The sequence below is a fragment of the Drosophila innubila genome (genome assembly GCF_004354385.1).
Source record: "Drosophila innubila isolate TH190305 chromosome 2R unlocalized genomic scaffold, UK_Dinn_1.0 1_C_2R, whole genome shotgun sequence".
Classification (NCBI taxonomy): Eukaryota; Metazoa; Arthropoda; class Insecta; order Diptera; family Drosophilidae; genus Drosophila; species Drosophila innubila.
This window is the reverse complement of record NW_022995374.1, coordinates 3287-14143: the sequence shown is the minus strand read 5'-3', so window position 1 is coordinate 14143 and position 10857 is coordinate 3287. Positions and strand designations below refer to the sequence as shown.

The 10857-nt window shown below is 38.3% G+C and overlaps 1 long non-coding RNA gene across 1 annotated transcript; it reads left to right on the top strand.

Annotated features, from left to right (window-relative positions):
* The first annotated feature begins 2012 nt into the window (after positions 1-2012).
* LOC117785095 lies at positions 2013-2345 on the top strand. Its single transcript, XR_004617479.1, has 2 exons — positions 2013-2127; positions 2191-2345. It is a non-coding gene; the product is annotated as an uncharacterized LOC117785095 (long non-coding RNA).
* The last annotated feature ends 8512 nt before the right edge of the window (positions 2346-10857 follow it).

The window sequence follows — 10857 nt, the reverse complement described above, 5'->3', positions numbered from 1 at the left end:
TAACAATATTTGTTAATCTTAATCTAAAAATATTTATTTAATTACTTAATTTAATTAATTCAATTAATCTTATTAACGTTGACCAAACTAATTAATTTACCTAAATTCAATGAGACGAAATCATTTAACAGATTTGTTTTCAAATGTAACGTATATTTCAGCACAAGCGAGAAACAGTCGGCGCGTGGCCGAAAACTGCTTGCCGCGAGTGTAGAGGAGAGAACTGTGAGTACAGAGCGAGTGCACTATACATCACACATGTGGTGAGTTTTGCCGCACTACGCCCGTCTCCTCTCACCGCCGCAGATCAGGCCACAGTCGCTCCGCCCCGTCTCTCACACACAGCTCAGCAACCGGCGAGTAGCCGTCGGCCTGCCACGAGCCAGCAGCTCTCAGCAGTAGCGAAACGAAGTGTGAGGAGCAAAACGATGCGGCCCGTCACACAGCGGAAAGCGAGAGACGAGCACAGCGCGACAAAAAACGAAAAAGTAAATGAGTTTAGTGTTATTAAATTCAGTGAAGTGAAAAATACCAGCGATTGATAATAGAAGTATTAGAAACAAAGCAGCTGAATTAGAGTGACAAAACTTCTTTTTAGGCCTGGCAAGTGCAGGTGCCAGTCCAACGGACAATTGTTTATTTACAAATTGCCCGCTTGGACTGGCACCTATAATACAGTGAGTGAATGAAATCTTTAAATGTTTTTTTAAGAATTATTATGTACTTTAAATTTTTAGTGAAAGTAATTTATATAGACGCAATACAGTGGATTACTGCGGACAGTGTTAATTTTAAATATATATTTAAATTTAAATTGTTTTACTTAAGTTTCATATATTAACCAAGCGCGTGTGTGAAAATAATTTTTAGTGACTGTAAAATTTGGCGGCGTGTTTTGTGTTACATGTATGTCGCAAAAACTGAATTTCTCTATACATGGGATAGCCAAAACGTAATGTGAATTAAAAATAAGCAAACTTCACAGAATTGCTAATGTTTCTGACGGGGCAGGCGGCAAAGCAGGCGAACAATTGTTTATTAACAAATTGTTCACCTGCTTTGCCGACTGCGTAGCCTGGAGCATATTTAAAGTGAACTTAATTTAAAATTATTAAATATCGTTTAAGTGCAGTGAAAATATAGCTTAAGTTAAGTGATTTAAAATTATATTTGTTGACGGGCCAGCAACAGTGGAAGTAACAAAGCAAATGCGTCTGTCAGCAAAAGTTTCAGACAGACAAATTAACGCGGTCAGTGACAGAATAATATGTTAACAGAATATTAATAAAGTATTAATAAAATATTAATAAAATATTATTGAGTTCATACAGGTGCAAAGAAATGAAAGGATCGAAGAAATCGGAAGAATCAAAATCGAGAAGTAAAGTTAATTTTAGAACTTATATTTACTAGCCACTACAGCTGGTGCCGCACCTCGTGATTCTGTGTCCCCCGCCCCCCCGCCACGGAGCCCGCACGCACCCCTGGTTCTCGTACTTTCTATGTTCAACTGCCGAACAGTTAATATTTGTATAAACAATATATTAGCATTTCAGTTGTTGCAGACAGAGTGTATTGGTTGCGCAAGGAGTACGGGGCCCGGCGGGCGGGGCGAAAAGGCACAGTGAACTATACTTATATACAATAGCATGTATTAAATACGTATTTACATTACAGGAAGATGCTGGGAAGTCACGGCAAAACGTTGAACAGGTACCACAGGCCAGAATAAAGTTGGGTCAGCAATCCAGGACTGGCAGAAGAAGTTGAAGACAAGCTGAACGCAGGCAATGACACTGGCAGACGCATCAGGCGCCCGAACAGTAGGAGAATAAAGCTCAGGCGAGTTTGTGAAATTATTCAAGTATAATGTTAAATAACTTCATTATTTACTGCAGGTCCATGAGGAGAAGTCGTCAATTTGCAGGTTCTGTAATGTCATTAGTATGCCCCAGGCTTGGAGACGTTTGGCTGGTGTTTTCAATCTCGTGAACAGGAACATTCGGGAGTCCGGATTTATTAACGGCAGTGAAGGCAAACCCTGCAAATTACTAACATTTCTCTGTACTTCGTGCGAGGCGTCCGTTAAGTCAACATATTCAGTCAAATCAACTGATGTGTCAGTTGGTACGTTGGTATTTAAATTAGCTTGTACAACGTCACTTATAATTGGTTCATTTTCTAACGCAGGTATGAGGAGACAAAGAGGCACCGTCGACCCGTTTTGGTACGCAGAAGCAATCACGTCACAGACATCGGATCTGTGTTCATTACGCAGTGTAGTAAATATGTCAGTTTGATGTAATGCATTATTAGAACGTGAATTAAATTGACTGTTATTGGAATGAGCTGCATGACTTGTATTGAATCATTTGGAATGGCACGAATTTCAGCAGGCTGGCCGCCTGGTTGATTTCTAATTATCGCTAAAATAGCCGAAACTAGTTCGTTGCCGCCTTCTGTTTGATTTGTAATTACGTTTCTTGCCTCTACAACTGCCGGATGCGTTGCGTTTATTGAGTTAATTGCTGCCAAGAGGCCTGGATCATTGGGCTCGCATGAACGTTGCTGGTCATTACATTGCTGCTGCTCTGCCAAAAACTCACGCCCGACACTTGTTTGCGCTAGTTCCTCGATAGTGAGGCCTGCAACATATTCGCGCTCTCTCATTAAATATATTTGATCTTGTTCGAATTTACGCCGTGCGGCCTCCTGCTGCCATTGTCGAAATGCCATGAGCCTTTGGTTAATCATTGCATAGATGTGTTGCCCCTCAATGTTGCGTCTTTCTTGCTGCTGTCGCTCCTGTTGCCTACGTATTTCTGCACGCTGCTGGTCGCTCATAAAAAATCTGTTTAGTTGCTCCTGAAAAATGTGGGTTCTAAACGTGTATGGGCGCTCGAGTTGAATCGGCCTTGGAATATGTTCTGGTATCGGGTTTGATGGAGGAAGACGAATTTGCAGCGGCAGGCATAAGTCAACCATTCGTGCATATCTTTGTAAGTATCTAGGTCTTTGAGGCACGTACGGATTCTGGGCAATTTTCCTGGCTTCAGGGTTGCAGTGGTTTATCAGTCTCTGAGCGTAGTTAGTACAAATAGTATTATAGATTTCATCAACATCTTTAATTCGTAGGTCCGTGTGCAAAGTGTGGTTACTGACATACCAGGGGCACCAGCAATAACTCAGGCGCTTTATTCTGCATTGTGCGGATTTTATTGAACTTAGTTAGGCTTACGAGAGGACCCCAGACTGCCATTGTGTACTGCCAAATCGGTGCAATTAACTGCTTGTAAATAATGACCTTCGTAAGAAGTGGTAGTTTGCTGTTACTATTGATAAGCCAATGAAGCTTTTAATTCTCGCACTTAACTTGTGACAACTGCCGTAATGTGGTAACTTAGAACCAGCTTAGTATCAAGTTTTACACCCAAATAAGTGTGCACTAGTTGGTTGGTTATACTGCGCCCGGACATAGTAGAATTATCAACCCCTGTTAAAGATCTTAAAGTATGCATAACATGCGCTGTTTTGCCAATATTGATACTGATACTGTTGCTCGACAAATACAGAAAAATTTTCAGGAAATATTCATACGACTTATAGCAATGGTGTGCGAGCCATGCTCTGACATAATAACTGTGTCGTCCGCGTAAGTTGCTAGTAGCATGTTGTTAGGGTAACCAGGTGTCGGCATATCAGCCGTGTAAATATTATATAGGACAGGTCCCAGTACGCTGCCTTGTGGCACTCTGCATTAATACATTTAATATCTGAAGAACGCCGCCGCTGCATTCAACTGTAAAGTTCTTTGAGATAAGTAGCTATGTAGTACTTTGTATAAAGTCATCAGGTAGAATTTTATTCAGCTTGTAGTAAAGGCCATCGTGCCGTATACTCTGTCGAACGCCTTTTTTTTTTTTTTTGTGTTGTGTGACAGGTTGACACACGTAATGAATTGCATATCTCACCTACAACATATCCAGCTCACACTGCATTGGGCAGGCGGGGTGTTGTAAAGGGGATGCAAGCGTACTATTATTCCCACAATATACAATAATTTTTTAGGAATTAAATGGCAATAGTTTCTTAATGGGTAAAACTAATTCTAGTTAGTTGTATTAAAATTAGGTGTACATTAATGGCAAATACATAGAAAGTTTATGCAATTCAGAAGTTAATTGTACATGCCGCAGAGACTATTATTGGGTGAAACATTTGTGAATGCTCATAGTTTAATTATTTAATATTTATTATAAATTTCTCAGATTTTTCAAAAATAATCGCTATATTACAAATTTAATTGATTAATTAATTATGGTTAATTAATTAATTAATCAATTAATCAATCAATAATTTCAAAGTGACTCAGTACAATATAACAATATTTGTTAATCTTAATCTAAAAATATTTATTTAATTACTTGTTTAATTAATTCAATTAATCTTATTAACGTTGACCAAACTAATTAATTTACCTAAATTCAATGAGACGAAATCATTTAACAGATTTGTTTTCAAATGTAACGTATATTTCAGCACAAGCGAGAAACAGTCGGCGCGTGGCCGAAAACTGCTTGCCGCGAGTGTAGAGGAAGAACAGCGGAGGCGAGTGCACTATACATCACACATGTGGTGAGTTTTGCCGCACTACGCCCGTCTCCCTCTCCGCCGCAGATCAGGCCACAGTCGCTCCGCCCCGTCTCTCACACCACAGCTCAGCAACCGGCGAGTAGCCGTCGGCCTGCCACGAGCCAGCTCTCAGCAGTAGCGAAACGGTGTGAGCAAAAACGATGCGGCCCGTCACACGGCGGAAAGCGAGAGACGAGCACAGCGCGAAAAACGAAAAAAGTAAATGAGTTTAGTGTTATTAAATTCAGTGAAGTGAAAATACCAGCGATTGATAATAGAAGTATTAGAAACAAAGCAGCTGAATTAGAGTGACAAAACTTCTTTTAGGCCTGGCTGCAGGTGCCAGTCAAGCGGACAATTGTTTATTTACAAATTGCCCGCTTGGACTTTGTACCTCATAAACAATACAGTGAGTGAATGAAATCTTTAAATGTTTTTTAAAATTATTATGTACTTTAAATTTTTAGTGAAGTAATTTATATAGACGCAATACAGTGGATTACTGCGGACAGTGTTAATTTTGAATATATATTTAAATTTAAATTGTTTTACTTAAGTTTCATATATTAATAAGCGTGTGTGAAAATAATTTTTAGTGACTGTAAAATTTGGCGGAGTGTTTTGTGTTACATGTATGTCGCAAAAACTGAATTCTCTATACATGGGATAGCCAAAACGTAATGTGAATTAAAAATAGAACAAACTTCACAGAATTGCTAATGTTTCAGACAGGGAGCGGCAAAAGCAGGCGAACAATTGTTTATTAACAAATTGTTCACCTGGCGAACAATTGTTTATTAACAAATTGTTCACCTGCTTTTGCCGACTGCGTAGCCTGAGCATTTTAAAGTGAACTTAATTTAAAATTATTAAATATCGTTTAAGTGCAGTGAAAATATAGCTTAAGTTAAGTGATTTAAAATTATATTTGTTGACGGGCCAGCAACAGTGGAAGTAACAAAGCAAATGCGTCTGTCAGCAAAAGTTTCAGACAGACAAATTAACGCGGTCAGTGACAGAATAATATGTTAACAGAATATTAATAAAGTATTAATAAAATATTAATAAAATATTATTGAGTTCATACAGGTGCAAAGAAATGAAAGGATCGAAGAAATCGGAAGAATCAAAAATCGAGAAGTAAAGTTAATTTTAGAACTTATATTTACTAGCCACTACAGCTGGTGCCGCACCTCGTGATTCTGTGTCCCCCGCCCCCCCCGCCACGGGCCCGCACGCACCCTGGTTCTCGTACTTTCTATGTTCAACTGCCGAACAGTTAATATTTGTATAAACAATATATTAGCATTTCAGTTGTTGCAGACAGAGTGTATTGGTTGCGCAAGGAGTACGCCCCCCGGCCCCGGCGGGGCGAAAAGGCACAGTGAACTATACTTATATACAATAGCATGTATTAAATACGTATTTACATTACAGGAAGATGCTGGGAAGTCACGGCAAAACGTTGAACAGGTACCACAGGCCAGAATAAAGTTGGGTCAGCAATCCAGGACTGGCAGAAGAAGTTGAAGACAAGCTGAACGCAGGCAATGACACTGGCAGACGCATCAGGCGCCCGAACAGTAGGAGAATAAAGCTCAGGCGAGTTTGTGAAATTATTCAAGTATAATGTTAAATAACTTCATTATTTACTGCAGGTCCATGAGGAGAAGTCGTCAATTTGCAGGTTCTGTAATGTCATTAGTATGCCCCAGGCTTGGAGACGTTTGGCTGGTGTTTTCAATCTCGTGAACAGGAACATTCGGGGTCCGGATTTATTAACGGCAGTGAAGGCAAACCCTGCAAATTACTAACATTTCTCTGTACTTCGTGCGAGGCGTCCGTTAAGTCAACATATTCAGTCAAATCAACTGATGTGTCAGTTGGTACGTTGGTATTTAAATTAGCTTGTACAACGTCACTTATAATTGGTTCATTTTCTAACGCAGGTATGAGGGAGACAAAGAGGCACCGTCGACCCGTTTTGGTACGCAGAAGCAATCACGTCACAGACATCGGATCTGTGTTCATTACGCAGTGTAGTAAATATGTCAGTTTGATGTAATGCATTATTAGAACGTGAATTAAATTGACTGTTATTGGAATGAGCTGCATGACTTGTATTGGAATCATTTGGAATGGCACGAATTTCAGCAGGCTGGCCGCCTGGTTGATTTCTAATTATCGCTAAAATAGCCGAAACTAGTTCGTTGCCGCCTTCTGTTTGATTTGTAATTACGTTTTTTTTTTTTTTTGTGTTGTTGCCAAGGTTGACGCACGTAATGGTGCTATCTCACCTACAACATATCCAGCTCACACTGCATTGGCAGGCGAGGGTGTTGTAAGGGGATAAGCGTACTATTATTCCCACAATATACAATAATTTTTTAAGAATTAAATGGCAACATATAGTTTCTTAATGGGTAAAACTAATTCTAGTTAGTTGTATTAAAATTAGGTGTACATTAATGGCAAATACATAGAAAGTTTATGCAATTCAGTTAATTGTACATGCCGCAGGGCCTATTATGGCTATTTGTGAATGCTCATAGTTTAATTATTTAATATTTATTATAGAATTTCTCAGATTTTTCAAAAAATAATCGCTATATTACAAATTTAATTGATTAATTAATTAATTAGTTAATTAATTAATAATCAATTAATCAATCAATAATTTCAAAGTGACTCAGTACAATATAACAATATTTGTTAATCTTAATCTAAAATATTTATTTAATTACTTAATTTAATTCAATTAATCTTATTAACGTTGACCAAACTAATTAATTTACCTAAATTCAATGAGACGAAATCATTTAACGATTTGTTTTCAAATGTAACGTATATTTCAGCACAAGCGAGAAGTGCGCGGCCGAAAACTGCTTGCCGCGAGTGTAGAGGAGAGAACTGTGATTACAGAGCAGTGCACTATACATCACACATGTGGTGAGTTTTGCCGCACTACGCCCGTCTCCCTCTCACCGCCGCAGATCAGGCCACAGTCGCTCCGCCCCGTCTCTCACACCACAGCTCAGCAACCGGCGAGTAGCCGTCGGCCTGCCACGAGCCAGCAGCTCTCAGCAGTAGCGAAACGAAGTGTGAGGAGCAAAACGATGCGGCCCGTCACACAGCGGAAAGCGAGAGAAAGCAGCGCGACAAACGAAAAAAGTAAATGAGTTTAGTGTTAAATTCAGTGAAGTGAAAAAATACCAGCGATTGATAATAGAAGTATTAGAAACAAAGCAGCTGAATTAGGTGACAAAACTCTTTTTTAGGCCTGGCAGGTGCAGGTGCCAGTCAAACGGACAATGTTTATTTACAAATTGCCCTTGGACTGGCACCTATATAGCCCAGTGGTGAATGAAATCTTTAAATGTTTTTTAAGATTATTATGTACTTTAAATTTTTAGTGAAAGTAATTTATAGACGCAATACAGTGGATTACTGCGGACAGTGTTAATTTTGAATATATATTTAAATTTAAATTGTTTTACTTAAGTTTCATATATTAACCAAGCGCGTGTGTGAAAATAATTTTAGTGACTGTAAAATTTGGCAGGTGTTTGTGTTACATGTATGTCGCAAAAACTGAATTTCTCATACATGGGATAGCAAAACGTAATGTGAATTAAAAAATAAGCAAACTTCACAGAATTGCTAATGTTTCAGACGGGGCAGGCGGCAAAGCAGTTTTTTGTGTTGTGTGGCCAAGGTTGACGCACGTAATGAATTTGCATATCTCACCTACAACATATCCAGCTCACTGCATTGGCAGGCGGGGTGTTTAAAGGGGATGCAAGCGTACTATTATTCCACAATATACAATAATTTTTTAAGGAATTAAATGGCAACATAGTTTCTTAATGGGTAAAACTAATTCTAGTTAGTTGTATTAAAATTAGGTGTACATTAATGGCAAATACATAGAAAGTTTATGCAATTCAGAAGTTAATTGTACATGCCGCAGGGCCTATTATTGGGTGAACATTTGTGAATGCTCATAGTTTAATTATTTAATATTTATTATAGAATTTCTCAGATTTTCAAAAATAATCGCTATATTACAAATTTAATTGATTAATTAATTATAGTTAATTAATTAATTAATCAATTAATCAATCAATAATTTCAAAGTGACTCAGTACAATATAACAATATTTGTTAATCTTAATCTAAAAATATTTATTTAATTACTTAATTTAATAATTCAATTAATCTTATTAACGTTGACCAAACTAATTAATTTACCTAAATTCAATGAGACGAAATCATTTAACAGATTTGTTTTCAAATGTAACGTATATTTCAGCACAAGCGAGAAACAGTCGGCGCGTGGCCGAAAACTGCTTGCCGCAGTGTGAAGAGGCTAATGAGTACAGAGCGAGTGCACTACATCACACATGTGGTGAGTTTGCTTGCACCGCCCGTCTCCCTCTCACCGCCGCAGATCAGGCCACAGTCGTCGCCCGTCTCTCACACCACAGCTCAGCAACCGGCGAGTAGCCGTCGGCCTGCCACGAGCCAGCAGCTCTCAGCAGTAGCGAAACGAGTGTGAGGCAAAAACGATGCGGCCCGTCACAGCGGAAAGCGAGAGACGAGCACAGCGCGACAAAAAACGAAAAAAATAAATGAGTTTAGTGTTATTAAATTCAGTGAAGTGAAAAATACCAGCGATTGATAATAGAAGTATTAGAAACAAAGCAGCTGAATTAGAGTGACAAAACTTCTTTTAGGCCTGGCAGAGTAGGTGCCAGTCCAAGCGGACAATTGTTTATTACAAATTGCCCGCTTGGACTGGCACCTGCATAGCCAGTACAGTGAGTGAATGAAATCTTTAAATGTTTTTAAAATTATTATGTACTTTAAATTTTTTGTGAAAGTAATTTATATAGACGCAATACAGTGGATTACTGCGGACAGTGTTAATTTTGAATATATATTTAAATTTAAATTGTTTTACTTAAGTTTCATATATTAACCAAGCGCGTGTGTGAAAATAATTTTAGTGACTGTAAATTTGGCGGAGTGTTTTGTGTTACATGTATGTCGCAAAAAACTGAATTTCTATACATGGATAGCCAAAACGTAATGTGAATTAAAATAAGCAAACTTCACAGAATTGCTAATGTTTCAGACGAGGATGGGCGGCAAAGCAGGCGAACAATTGTTTATTAACAAATTGTTCACCTGCTTTTGCCGACTGCGTAGCCTGGACATATTTAAAGTGAACTTAATTTTAAAATTATTAAATATCGTTTAAGCAGTGAAAATATAGCTTAAGTTAAGTGATTTAAAATTATATTTGTTGACGGGCCAGCAACAGTGGAAGTAACAAAGCAAATGCGTCTGTCAGCAAAAGTTTCAGACAGACAAATTAACGCGGTCAGTGACAGAATAATATGTTAACAGAATATTAATAAAGTATTAATAAAATATTAATAAAATATTATTGAGTTCATACAGGTGCAAAGAAATGAAAGGATCGAAGAAATCGGAAGAATCAAAAATCGAGAAGTAAAGTTAATTTTAGAACTTATATTTACTAGCCACTACAGCTGGTGCCGCACCTCGTGATTCTGTGTCCCCCCCCCACAGGCACACCCCTGGTTCTCGTACTTTCTATGTTCAACTGCCGAACAGTTAATATTTGTATAAACAATATATTAGCATTTCAGTTGTTGCAGACAGAGTGTATTTTGCGCAAGGAGTACGCCCTTTTTTTTTTTTTTTTTAACAATATGTGATAGCCTGTTGCAATATCACATATAATCGAGGCGAAACAATAACATACCAAATGGCGTACCATAAGAGCGGTATGTTTTGAATCAGAATCATCGCGCCCACGGTGGGGTCCACGCAATGCTTAAGGCGTCGAGGAGATTACATTGTCTTAGGATATGTAAGGCATTGCCTTCCATTTGATCAGTTCAAATAAATTTATTTGTCTATCGTAGGTGGCAGTAAGTCAGTTAACTCATTGGTGAAGGGCCATGTTGCCCAGGCTTTGTAAGTAGCATTATTGCATGGTATCTTAGGTATGCGTGCCATTACTTTTCAATTCGTATCAGTTACCTAGCGTAGGTTTGGACGGTAAGTCAAAAGACCCCTTGGCGATAAACTAATTTACCTAGACTGCACATGAGAATAAGACAGGGCTCCCAGTAATAAAATTAGTTATTGTACTTCGGTTAGTTTATAAATCTATAAACTCTATGATGATAG